At 44.2% G+C, this 13,299-nt stretch overlaps 2 pseudogenes across 1 annotated transcript; both read left to right on the top strand.

The window, feature by feature from the left end:
* Positions 1–13,299, top strand: part of LOC148005821 (uncharacterized) — a 156,030-nt pseudogene that overhangs the window by 50,836 nt on the left and 91,895 nt on the right.
* On the top strand, positions 3,863–7,245 carry Mup4-ps8 (major urinary protein 4, pseudogene 8; annotated as a pseudogene). The gene is made up of 7 exons (XR_015620908.1): positions 3,863–3,961; positions 4,269–4,402; positions 4,632–4,705; positions 5,383–5,492; positions 5,839–5,940; positions 6,111–6,156; positions 6,985–7,245. The product of XR_015620908.1 is annotated as a major urinary protein 4, pseudogene 8 (transcript).

Raw genomic sequence — 13,299 nt, 5'->3', positions numbered from 1 at the left:
GACTGAGGGTGTGATTTGGTGTAATTATGGTAAGATGAGGTCTTCAGGGTGAACCCTAAGTCAAGATGACTGACCAGTGTCCTCAAAAGAAAAGACTAGGATACAGGATGGATCAGAGAAGAGACTTCCTGAAGACCCGGGAACACGATTCCACCAATGAGGAAGAGCTCAGAAGAAGCAAGCCCCATCGAACACCTTGCTCCCAGAGTTCTAGCTGCAAGAAATGAGAAAGTCTAATTTTTGCTGAAGTCACCCATACTGCATGAGTTCGAGAGGGCAGCCCCTGCAAACTGACACAACTCCCTTTCTAGCCTCGAATCATTTCGTAATTCCTGTGTTCACTGTGTTCTAGCAAGGTTTCCTTTGGCTCTCTGAACTATTTGTACTCCTGTTTGCCATGGCCTTCATGTATGGATCCATTCTCCCCACACCCTAGAAGGCCCTCTACCTAGTTCCTGTTAGTCTGGTCAATTCTCTTGTGCTTAAAACAATAGATTATTTTATGTGTATGAATGTTTTGCTTGCATGTATGTCTGTGCAGCACATGCACACAGAGCCCACATAGGGTGTCTGATCCCTGGAACTAGACTTATGGATTCCTGTGGGTGCTGGGAATTTAACCAGGAGTCATCTCTTCAGTCTCTCCCTCTTCTGGTTCATCCTGCCTTCCCTCCATCAGCCATTGGTGACTGAAGGCCAACACTGCCAAGGCGCTGACCCTTCTGAGCATGCAGTAGTGTGGAAGCATGGTTCCTTGCCTCGGTGGCTTACAGATTCCCCTGAGTTAAATATCTTTGTATTGCAAGGTTCCTGTGACAGATACCTAATTGGGGAGAGGACTCGAGCCCTGTGCAGAAAGACTACTCATGGATAGCAGAATGAAATCCCAGACATCATGATGCAGTATAGCTTAGAGTCCACCTCCAACCTTGAAGAAAAGACTGCTTGGTTGTGAGGAGTGTGTATAGCTAGCTGTCCCAACTGTTAACTGCTTCAGACTCCCTTGTCTTTGAGCTGAGATGCTGGTCTCTTTGGGGTGCACCTCCCCCAAGATCGAGCAAAACTGTGGCATAGCATTTCTGCCTACCACAGGATAACTTCCCTTCCTTGATTCTGCTGTCTCCTACCTCCCTTCATCCTTCACGAGTTCCTGGCCAATAATCTTTTTTTTTTTTTTGATTTTGTAATGCTCTCTTTATCTGGCCAATAATCTTTGTCCCCTAAAGTTTGTTTCTGCCTCTGTTTTCTGGGGCCCGCTCTAGGTTTTGGGAGTTAACCAGGTAGATTCCAGTGGCTCCAAGCATCCTCTGACGCTGACAGAAGCAGGTGCTTTAGAACTGATGTCGAGCCGGGGTCAGCAGTCCTATCTGTCACTCTGCTGGAGGGACTACAGAATATTTCCTCTCTGGGAAATGAATCAAATAAGCCCGTGTTCGTTGATGTTCTTCTTGGCCCCAAACACATCCTGACACCATGTAAGTGACTCGAATGTTTCCGCAGGCTTTCTGAATGGGGTATTTATTCAATTAGTTGAGAGTAAGACTCAGGTAAAGGTCATTAAATCATCTTCCTATTAGTCCGTTTCAGAAATGCTAGGTAGTTACAAATGTGCCATTAGCTGGTTAAATGTACACTCCTTAAACCCCTTACCCACCTGCTTTGTCTATTCATTTCTTAACAGCCTCAGTGCTTCAGTCACATGAACAGCCCACATGTACTGAGGAGTGTCAAGTGGAAGGGACTGGCTGTTGCCTTCTGCTGCGGAAGCATCTTCAACTTCATTACTAGAAAAGCAGTAATCTATAGCCAGACGTGGTGCTACAACCTGTAATCTTAGCATTCAGGAGGCTGGAGCTGGGGGAATTGCCACAGATCCAAGACCATTCAGAAACTCAAGAAGCTCAAGGCCAGCCTCTATGTGAGTTGCTGGGAAGACAGATCAGTTGAGAAGTACTGGCTGTGAGGGCTGTGCGGGCTCCCAGCAAGGTCAGAGCAGATGCTCAGAACTCACATTAAAAAGCTGGTCATGGCTGCCTTTAACCCCAACACTAGGTAGATGGTAGAGACTGGAGGATTGCTGGGACTTACTGGCCATCCAGCCTATCTGAAATACACAAAGTCCCAAATTCAGAGGGAGACCCTGTCTGAAGGGGATAAAGTAAAAGGAGACAGAGGGAGACAACTGACACCCTGTTCTGACTCCTGCGTATACGAGCAAAGGCGTGTGCACATGTGTGTACATGTGTGCACACACACTGTAATCAACCAAAAAAGGAAGAGGAGGGGAGAGGAGCAGGAGAAAGAGGAAGAGGAGAAAAGAAAAATAATCATCCCCTAGTCAAGCATTTACCAAATACTTGTGGACCAAGAGGAGCCTGTAGTCATGTCTCATTCAATCTCAAGCTACACCCACTCCTCCATATTTTAAAGAAACCCACGGGCAGTTTCAGTCCGATGTGTCTGGAGCTCTACAGTGCTGTTTATTCCTCTTTCTCCTATTTAACCATCCTCCCTTCCAGTAAAAACATCCCGACATATATAGTGGAGTTAATAAGAACAAAGGCTCCTGAGTTAGATGGACAGACTTGGGTTTAAATCTAAGTTCTCTCGCTGACTGGCTGTATGGCCTTCTATAGTTACTTGATCTTTCTGAGTCTTAGCTAACACTATGGAAAATGAAAATAAATAGTACATACTATAGAGAGTTGATGCAAAGTGGAAATAAACCCTATTGAGGACTTGCCTCCTTCTTGAATTCTTTATTTCCCTACATCAAACACTATTTTATGTTTCTAGTTCCAGGGTAAATACAATTTATACGGATACAAAATATGTTCCCATTTACAACTGTGTGTCTGTGTAAGCAGACTCTTGACATCATTTCTACTTGGACCTCCATCAGCAAATGTGACTTTGAACAATACCTTTGTTTTTCTTTAATGATGAGATTATGTCCAGTCATTTAAAGTCCAACGTTCTCTGAGGTAAACAGCTGAAGCAGTTTACCTTAATAAGTTAGCAGTTTGCATTCTGAGGTCAATCTTTTGGGGTGGGTTTGGGGGTGGGGGCTGTCAGCTTAGCTTCGGAAGATCCTTCCTGATAATCTTTTTAAGTTAAGTTTTATTATTTTTATGCATATGTGCCTGAATGAGTGAGTTCATATGTACCACATGTGTACAGGAGATCACAGGGGCCAAAAGAGGGTCATTTCCTGTGACTGGAGTTAGAGTCAGTTGTGAGATGCCATGTGAGTGCTATGAATTGAACCTGAGTCCTCAGCAAGAACAGGTTTCAAAGAATCTGACTCCTTCTTTTGACCTCCTTCTGACTTCCTTGGCCCCAGGTGTGTGCATGGAACACATGCAAAACCAATGCTCATACGCATGAAATGTGAATGAATCTTTTCAAAGAGGACCCAAATAATTCAGCTTCTTCCACACTCCACTCAAGTCTTGAAGCAAAGATTCTCTCCATGCTTGACCTCCAGTTCAGTACCCACCCACTCCATAACTGGCTTTCTGATTCCAAGTCAGTTCCAAAGTTGCATCTGGTTCCAGATGGTCCTGTAGAACATCCACTGTTTTTCTTGGGAATATGCTTTGTGAAATGTATGAGTGATAAAATCAATCCATAGGAGATGAGATTGCCACGTTTGAAAAGGGCAGGAACAATCCTTGGCTTCACATCAGTACATGAGAAAACATTCCACAAAGTCTGAGGGAAGGAGGCCCATATGAGAAGGAAAAAAAAGCCAATCGAACCCAGAGAGAGTAAAAAGATGAGCAAAGTGCTAGAGGTGGAGTGTGGGCACAATCAGCAGAGAGATTGTCCCGACAGAGAGGCAATTCTATTCCCTACCAACATGAAGTTGTTGCTGCTGCTGCTGTGTCTGGGCCTGATCCTGGTCTGTGGCCATGCAGAAGAAGCTAGTTCCGCGATAGGGAACCTTGCAATGGACAAGGTAGGCTCAGAGAATAGTAACTTCTGACTCAGAGAGTGCTTTGGGAACTCTTGAAGCCAAGCAGGTCCTCTGAGGGGATGGGTACAGTGGCTTGTTCTATTAGACAAACGAATGGCTTCAGACCTTGAAGTAAGACCAGTTGTATGCTATTCAGATCTAACAATGTTTGGGGACCTCTGCTCTCACTGAGAGTCAGGGGCAGAATGTAAGGTATTGTGACTGCTCTATCAAGTCAAAGCCAAGAAGAAAGATGTCCATGCGGTATCCCTGCCCCCTTCTCCCTTACGCATTTTCTTATCCATTACAGCTCAATGGGGATTGGTTTTCTATTGTCCTGGCCTCTGACAAAAGAGAAAAGGTAGAAGAGAACGGCAGCATGAGAGTTTTTATGCAGCACATTGATGTCTTGGAGAATTCCTTAGGCTACAAGTTCTGTATTAAGTAAGTGAGGTGTCTCCCCTTAGATGAAGAAGAAGAAATAAGAGCAAGTTCGTGATTGCTAAAGTATCAGACAGAAATGAAATAACCTTTAAAAAAAGCCATTTTGCTTATTTTGCAAAAATATTCAAAAGTAAAATGGAATCAGAAACTGGAGATACCTATAGAGTAGAGGGTGAAGAAGCCAGCCAGATCAAAAATCCCCTAAGCATCATCTTGCTCTGTTTTACAGGGAAAACGGAGAATGCAGGGAACTATATTTGGTTGCCTACAAAACGCCAGAGGATGGTGAATATTTTGTTGAGTGTAAGTATATAGAGTGTCTATATGTCTATCCACAAGCAATTTAGTAAACCCTACTACCTTTATCGTGTGTGTGTGTGTGTGTGTGTGTGTGTGTGTGTGTGTGTGTGTGTGTGTGTGTGTTGCTGGGGTTTGAACTCAGGAACTTGCACCTCCCAGTCAAACTTTCTACTAGCGAACTTACCACAACCCCTTGTAGAATGTCAAGCACTTCCTGACATGGTTGATGTAGCCAGGGACATGGGGTCCATCTAGTAGATAGAACCCTGTGGCAGGCAAGGGGGATAAGTATGGTGAGGTGGAATCTGATACTCCCAGTAACTAGCACCGGTGTACATTGCTCAGGATGTAGCCATGTGAGACGGCAGACTTATGAAAGACAGACGTGTCCCTTGAAGATGCTGAGGGAGGCAGGTGAGCCTCAGAGAGGATGAGAGAGAGACTGAGTCAATGCTGTGGCTAAGTGTTCTCTAGTGGGCATCTTCCCAGAGCCTCTTCCTTAGAATTTACTACATCAAGTCCAGAAAGCTACAGATGGGAAGCAGCAGATATCCCCGCCCCCCATCTCTTCCAGGATATGTATTTTAATTATTTTTATGTTTGGGGTAGAACAAGTAATGGGTTTACACAATTTCTTGCAGACCAGGGAATTTCTGAGCTGTGTCCCATTTCCTCCACAGATGACGGAGGGAATACATTTACTATAGTTAATACAGACTATGACAGATATGTCACGTTTCACTTGTTAATTTCAAGAACGGAGAAACTTTCCAGGTGATGGTGCTCCACGGTAAAGTATTGCCACACGGACACTGATCTTGTGGTGGGAAAACAGGAAGGAAACTCTAGCTTTAATATGGTCTTCCCAGCTTGGTCCTGCCTCTTCCTCACTTCCTGAAGGTCGACGATGCTCACCTGCACCCTGCCTCAAGCACAGTGATGGGCACACTCTGAAATCTCTCCCTGTGCTAGAAGGCCATTCCGTGGGTGCCACATTCAGGATAGATTGGACCCACACCTGTCAACCATGTCACCAGCCGTTTTCTCACCCTTATGGGGGAGCCCCTGTCCCCTCACTTAGTCCTGTGTCAATGCTTAGGACACAGCTGCTACACTAACTGCTGCTCTTTTCACAGGCAGAACAAAGGATCTGAGTTCAGACATCAAGGAAAAGTTTGCAAAACTATGTGTGGTGCATGGAATCACTAGGGACAATATCATTGACCTAACCGAGACTAGTAAGTCAGGATTCACTTATTTTTCTCGTCCTGAATATTTTATCATAGAAGAAATGAACCTGGGGGATTGGCTATCAGCCCTTTGTTTAAAGCTGGAGAGGCACCTCATTTCCTCTTCGAGGAATAACGTGGACCTGGTACCTGAACACGTTCTTGTTCTCACGCTGCAGACCGCTGTCTCCAGGCCCGAGGTTGAAGAAAGGCCTGAGCCTCCAGGTGGGCAATCTCCAGTGAGAGCAAGGAGGGGGTGGGCATGCACCAGACCCTTCCAATAGCGTTAGTATTGTGCCCCCAAGTTATTATAAGAAGAATTTGATTAGGAGTATTTGAGGAGAGCTTGAAAATGGCTTTCAATTATGTGGATTTGTGATTATCTGGTCCTATTTTGAGCTCTAATGTAAAGTGACCCAAGCATTTAGGGAAGAAAACAAGGGAGTGAGTTTTCCATAGTTGCTGCATGGTTGTGTAAAAAGGGCTCAGCGATGTGTTAAGTGTCATTAAGAGTTAAAGTTTGAAACAGAGAGTAGCAGGATGTGAGTATGACGGCTCTTCAGAGTCTGTGGTCCCACTGCATCCCACTCTGGACAATAAGATCTTCATCTGAACTCCGTACAACCTTGGCTTCTTACCTGGAAGTGGAGTTGCATGATTTCCTCTTCTCCTCCATTCTGGAGAGCAGACTCCTTTGACCCCTCTTTCCCATTTCTCAAGACTTCACTCAGATAATGTAGGAAAGTCTTTAAAAGTGGCCAAGGCTTTCACCATTAGTCCTCAAGGCAATGACCATTCTTCAGAGCTTCTTATGCTGAAGGTTGTGGAAACAAGCCTCAGACCTTTCGTTACTTCATTTTTCATATGCCATCCATAAGGAAAGACTCATTTATTCCATGCTTTAATCCCCGTTTTCTGGCAAATAATGTTGATTAGATTGCAGGGCAAGATCTATTTCTTCATCCTTTCTTCTATACCAGAGTGCCTCTCTGTTCAGAACTCAATCCAAGAAGTGCTTAATGGGTTCCTGTATTTTCTTCCTGGATTACTCAGTGCTGAGTGGAGACTTCTCACCAGGACTCCAGCATCACCATTTCCTGTCCATGGAGCATCCTGAGACAAATTCTGCGGTCTGATTTCCATCCTGTGTCACAGAAAAGTGCAATCCTGGTCTCTCCAGCATTTTCCCTAGTTACCCAGGACAACACATCGAGAATTAAAAGCTTTCTTAAATTTCTCTTTGCCCCACCCATGATCATTCCGCACAAATTTCTTGCTCTTGCAGTTCAATAAATGATTACCCTTGCACTTAAATGTATGTCTATGTGTCCACAGGGCTAACATATGAGAGAATGAGGGCACCTCCTGAGTCCTGTAACCATGATCTTTCCTCATGTCCCAGAATCTAAGCTGATTCTCAGGGTTTCACCACCTCTGGAGCAGTCCCAAGACCTGATGAATGCTCTATAGGGCTCCTGCGTTAGAGGCTTTATAAGGACCATAGACGCATGAGACTTGCTGCACGATTCTTCCATCCATAGACGATCTTTCCCATAGATCGAGGAGAGACACATCTTTCCAAGGCTATGGCTGCTCAACTTGGTTCGGGACATGCCAGGGTTCGGGGAAGGTCTGGTCATTAGAGGCCCAATGGATAAAGACAAAAGTTTGCCCAGCACCCCATAGCATCCTCTGGCCCCTAGATCGAGAGATTAAATTTGGTTCAAGCTCAGGATCCTGGAACAAGTTCTTGCTGTGGTTTGCTACAATATGGCAAAAGGCTGTTGAGAGAGCCAACCAATTATGATGAAATCTCTGTGTCTCTCTGTCTCGCCCGCCCCTGCCACGGTCCACATCATTCTCTGACCAAAGCCTCCTCAGTTGCTTTAGTCACATCCGTGCACCACCGTGCCTGGCTTTTCACTTTTAGTCTTGGCAAAAATGTAAGAGACAAAAAACCAAATTGTTCACAAGCTAAGCTATCCTTGAGAATACTTACCAAATTAGGTAACAGTTCCAGTCCAGGAATTTGTGGAAGATAAAAAATGATCTGATAAAGGTGCCATAAGCCAAGGGACCGCAACCCAGAGAAGTTACAGACAAACTCGCTAGTCCCATGTCAACATGGCAGCTGGAGTTCACCTAAAGCCTTCCCCCTTTGATACCAAACACTTTGTGGAAATGAGATGTGAAATAGTAGAAACATTCAAAGCCAAGGAAGAAATTCTAAACACCAGAGACACAGCCAATCCCTTTGTAAAGAAGAAGAGAGGGAAGCGGTGAGGGTTGATATGGTCGAACTGTCCAATTCTCTGTGGACTGAAGAAGAATGATAGGAGTCAGTAAGGTTCATGGATGTGTCTGTGGCTTTTCTTCAGAAGGAATGGGAGCAGCTGGAACCTGGGCAGAGAAACATGTACAAGGATACAAAGCTAGAGAACTGCAGCAATCTAGCACGATGGGTAAGGACAGTTCCCCACCACCCAGAACATGTTCCCTGTTGTCCTTTCTTCCTCAAGTCCTTCATGTTTCCCCTTGATGTTTTCTTGTTTTGTTTTGTTTTATTTTGGCAGTGGTGGTGGTGGTGGTGGTGGTCAGTCAGGGAGTTTTGATCCCTTTTTAGTACTGTTAGGGTTTTGAATCTCAGCCCATGCCTGGACAGAAAATAATAAGACACCATGGTTCACATGGCGAGGTTTAATGAGAGAAGAGTGGAAGAATGGAAAGGTGGCCCAGTCATGGGCACATGGGGGCTGTGGGGCAAGAACAGAGAACAACAAAGAGCAAGAGAGGAAAGAGAGGATAAGAGGGAATAAGAGGTGGGGGTGAAGCAGCTCCTTTTATAGTGTCAGTTACTATATATGGCTGTTGCTAGGCAACTGTGGGGCAGAGCATACCTGGCTGCTGCCAAGTAGCTGTGGGGGTGGAGCTTAGACAGAATAGCAACAAGTGCTAGGAATGATGCTTGTGCCATTGCCTCCAAAAGAGAAGGTGTACTTAAAAGGGCTGTTCATGGGCATCCTTATTTTGAAACATCAGAAGACATATATGTTCATTAGCCTTGAAATACCCTGAAATAAAAAAGTTGGGGCTTGATTTCTGAAATGGTTGGTCCAACCTTCAGTGTCTACCATTTCTTATGAGTAGGAAATCAAGATCCCAGACAAGGCCTAGTCTCTAAGTTCGATGGAGAAGAAGAGTGGTGTTCTTCAGGGAGAGTGAATAAGAACAGCCCAAGTAGTATCCACAGACTCAAGAAAACAGGAACCTATGCAAGTAAGTCTAGTTCCTTGGTGGTAAGCTTGGGATTCTTCAAAGAGTAATTTGAAAACTTTCATTAGGGCTGGGGATAAAGCTCAGAATAGAGAGTGATTTCTCACAAGGACCTAGATTTAATCCCCAATATGGAAAAAAATAATGTTTTTCATAAAAATTCCGGGTTTTCACACAAAGACCCAACAAGGAAAGAGAACTTCAGACCAATTTCCCTTATGAATATCGACGCAAAAATACTCAATAAAATCCTGGCAAACCGAATCCAAGAGCAAATCAAAACAATCATTCACCATGACCAAGTAGGCTTCATCCCAGGCATGCAGGGATGGTTTAATATACGGAAAACCATCAACGTGATCATTATATAAACAAACTGAAAGAACAAAACCACATGATCATTTCTTTTTTTTTATTAACTTGAGTATTTCTTATATACATTTCGAGTGTTATTCCCTTTTCCGGTATCCGGGCAAACATCACCCTCCCCTTCCTTATGGGTGTTCCCCTCCCAACCCTCCCCCCATTGCTGCCCTCACCCCACCAGTCTAGTTCACTGGGGGTTCAGTCTTAGCAGGACCCAGGGCTTCCCCTTCCACTGGTGCTCTTACTAGGATATTCATTGCTACCTATGAGGTCAGATTCCAGGGTCAGTCCATGTATAGTCTTTAGGTAGTGGCTTAGTCCCTGGAAGCTCTGGTTGCTTGGCATTGTTGTACATATGGGGTCTCGAGCCCTTTCAAGCTCTTCCAGTTCTTTCTCTGATTCCTTCAACGGGGGTCCTATTCTCAGTTCAGTGGTTTGCTGCTGGCATTCGCCTCTGTATTTGCTGTATTCTGGCTGTGTCTCTCAGGAGCGATCTACATCCGGCTCCTGTAGGTCTGCACTTCTTTGCTTCATCCATCTTGTCTAATTGGGTGGCTGTATATGTATGGGCCACATGTGGGGCAGGCTCTGAATGGGTGTTCCTTCAGTCTCTGTTTTAATCTTTGCCTCTCTCTTCCCTGCCAAGGGTATTCTTGTTCCTCTTTTAAAGAAGGAGTGAAGCATTCACATTTTGATCATCCGTCTTGAGTTTCATTTGTTCTAGGCATCTAGGGTAATTCAAGCATTTGGGCTAATAGCCACTTATCAATGACTGCATACCATGTATGTCTTTCTGTGATTGGGTTAGCTCACTCAGGATGATGTTTTCCTGTTCCAACCATTTCCCTACGAATTTCATAAAGTCATTGCTTTTGACAGCTGAGTAATATTCCATTGTGTAGATGTACCACATTTTCTGTATCCATTCCTCTGTTGAAGGGCATCTGGGTTCTTTCCAGCTTCTGGCTATTATAAATAAGGCTGCAATGAACATAGTGGAGCACGTGTCTTTTTTATATGTTGGGGCATCTTTTGGGTATATGCCCAAGAGAGGTATAGCTGGATCCTCAGGCAGTTCAATGTCCAATTTTCTGTGGATCCTCCAGACTGATTTCCAGAATGGTTGTACCAGTTTGCAATCCCACCAACAATGGAGGAGTGTTCCTCTTTCTCCACATCCTCGCCAGCATCTGTTGTCCCCTGAGTTTTTGATCTTAGCCATTCTCACTGGTGTGAGGTGAAATCTCAGGGTTGTTTTGATTTGCATTTCCTTTATGACTAAAGATGTTGAACATTTCTTTAGGTGTTTCTCAGCCATTCGGCATTCCTCAGCTGTGAATTCTTTGTTTAGCTCTGAACCCCATTTTTTATAGGGTTATTTGTTTCCCTGTGGTCTAACTTCTTGAGTTCTTTGTATATTTTGGATATAAGGCCTCTATCTGTTGTAGGATTGGTAAAGATCTTTTCCCAATCTGTTGGTTGCCGTTTTGTCCTAACCACAATGTTCTTTGCCTTACAGAAGCTTTGCAGTTTTATGAGATCCCATTTGTCGATTCTTGATCTTAGAGCGTAAGCCATTGGTGTTTTGTTTAGGAAATTTTTTCCAGTGCCCATGTGTTCCAGATGCTTCCCTAGTTTTTCTTCTATTAGTTTGAGTTTGTCTGGTTTGATGTGGAGGTCCTTGATCCACTTGGACTTAAGCTTTGTACAGGGTGATAAGCATGGATCAATCTGCATTCTTCTACATGTTGACCTCCAGTTGAACCAGCGCCATTTGCTGAAAATGCTATCTTTTTTCCATTTGATGGTTTTGGCTCCAACAAAGAAAGAGAACTTCAGACCAATTTCCCTTAAGAATATCGACGCAAAAATACTCAATGAAATTCTGGCAAACCGAAAAAAAAAAAAAAAAAAAAAAGAAACACTCTTCTACTCTCAGCCTACTCCCTTACCAGCTCTCTGCAAAGAAATGGCATGGAGAAATCACCTGAGGTAAGAGTTTTAACCATTAAGGAGAGAAACATAGGTAAGAGTGAATAGCCACTCCCGTTTATATGGAGAAAATCAGAGCATCTGAATGGAGGCTGGAATTCTCACTTTTATGGAGGACATTTAGGAGATCCTGGTTTGGGGTAAACTATGATGGCAGACATCTTTAATCCCAGCATTCATGAGGCAGAGTTAGAGACCAGTCAGGGCTACATAATAGAAATGAGAGAGAGAGAGAGAGAGAGAGAGAGAGAGAGAGAGAGAGAGAATTGCAGAGAGGAGGAGACAAAAGCAGACACAGAAAGAACAGAAACAGGAAAACACATACAGAGTGAGACAGACAAACAGTAAGACACACACACACACATACACACTCTGAGAGGGGGAGAGAGAGAGAGAGAGAGAGAGAGAGAGAGAGAGAGAGAGAGAGCATTGCAGAGAGGAGGAGACAAAAACATATACAGAAAGAACAGAAAGAGGAAAACACAAACACAGTGAGACAGAGAAACAGAAAGAAACTCAGACACATTCAGAGAGAGAGAGAGAGAGACAGAGAGACAGAGAGACAGAGAGAGACATAGAGAGAGAGAGTGAGCTGCAGAGATGCCGAGACAAAAACAGATAAAGAACAAAAAGAGGAAAGCACATACACAATGAGACAGAGAAACTGAAAGACACACACACACACACACACACACACACACACTCTGAGAGAGAGAGAGAGCGAGAGAGAGCGCTGCAGAGATGGCGAGACAAAAACAGATACAGATAGAAGAGAAAGAGGAAAACACATACACAGTGAGAGAGAAAAACAGAAACACACACACACACACACTCAGAACTCACAGAGAGAGAGAGACAGAGAGAGGGAGAGAGGGAGAGCTGCAGAGATGCCGAGGCAAAAACAGATACAGAAAGACCAAAAAGAGGAATACACATACACAGTGAGACAGAGAAACAGAAAGAGAGACACACACACACAAACACACACACACTCAGAGAGAGAGAGAGAGAGAGAGAGAGAGAGAGAGAGAGAGATGCAGAGATGCTGAGACAAAAACGGAACAGAAAGAACAGAAAGAGGAAAACACATACACAGTGAGACAGAGAAACTGTAAGACACACACACACTGAGAGAGAGAGAGAGACAAAGAGAGAGAGAGAGAGAGAGAGAGAGAGCTGCGGAGATGACGAGGCTAAAACAGATAAAGAAAGAAAAGAAAGAGGATAACACATACACAGTGAGACAGAGAAACAGAAAGACACACACACATACTCAGAGAGAGAGAGAGGAAGAGAGAGAGCATTGCAGAGATGAGGAGACAAAAACAGATACAGAAAGAATGGAAAGAGGAAAACACATACACAGTGAGACAGAGAATCAGAAAGACACAACCACAAACACACACACACACACACACACACACACATTCAGAGAGAGAGAGAGAGAGAGAGAGAGAGAGAGCGCTACAGAGATGGTGAGACAAAAACAGATACAGAAAGAACAGAAAGATGAAAAAATACACAGTGAGACAGAGAAACAGAAACACACACACACTCAGAGAGAGAGAGAGAGAAAGAGAGAGAGAGCATTGCAGACATGAGGAGACAAAAACAGATACACGAAGAATGGAAAGAGGAAAACACATACACACTGAGACAGAGAATCAGAAAGACACACACACATACACACACACACACACTCAGAGAGAGAGAGAGAGAGAGAGCTACAGAGATGGC

Source organism: Rattus norvegicus, chromosome 5, assembly GCF_021556685.1.
Source record: "Rattus norvegicus strain SHRSP/BbbUtx chromosome 5, alternate assembly SHRSP_T2T, whole genome shotgun sequence".
Taxonomy (NCBI): Eukaryota; Metazoa; Chordata; class Mammalia; order Rodentia; family Muridae; genus Rattus; species Rattus norvegicus.
Note: the sequence above shows the minus strand (reverse complement) of the source record. Positions and strands in the feature narration are given on the sequence as shown.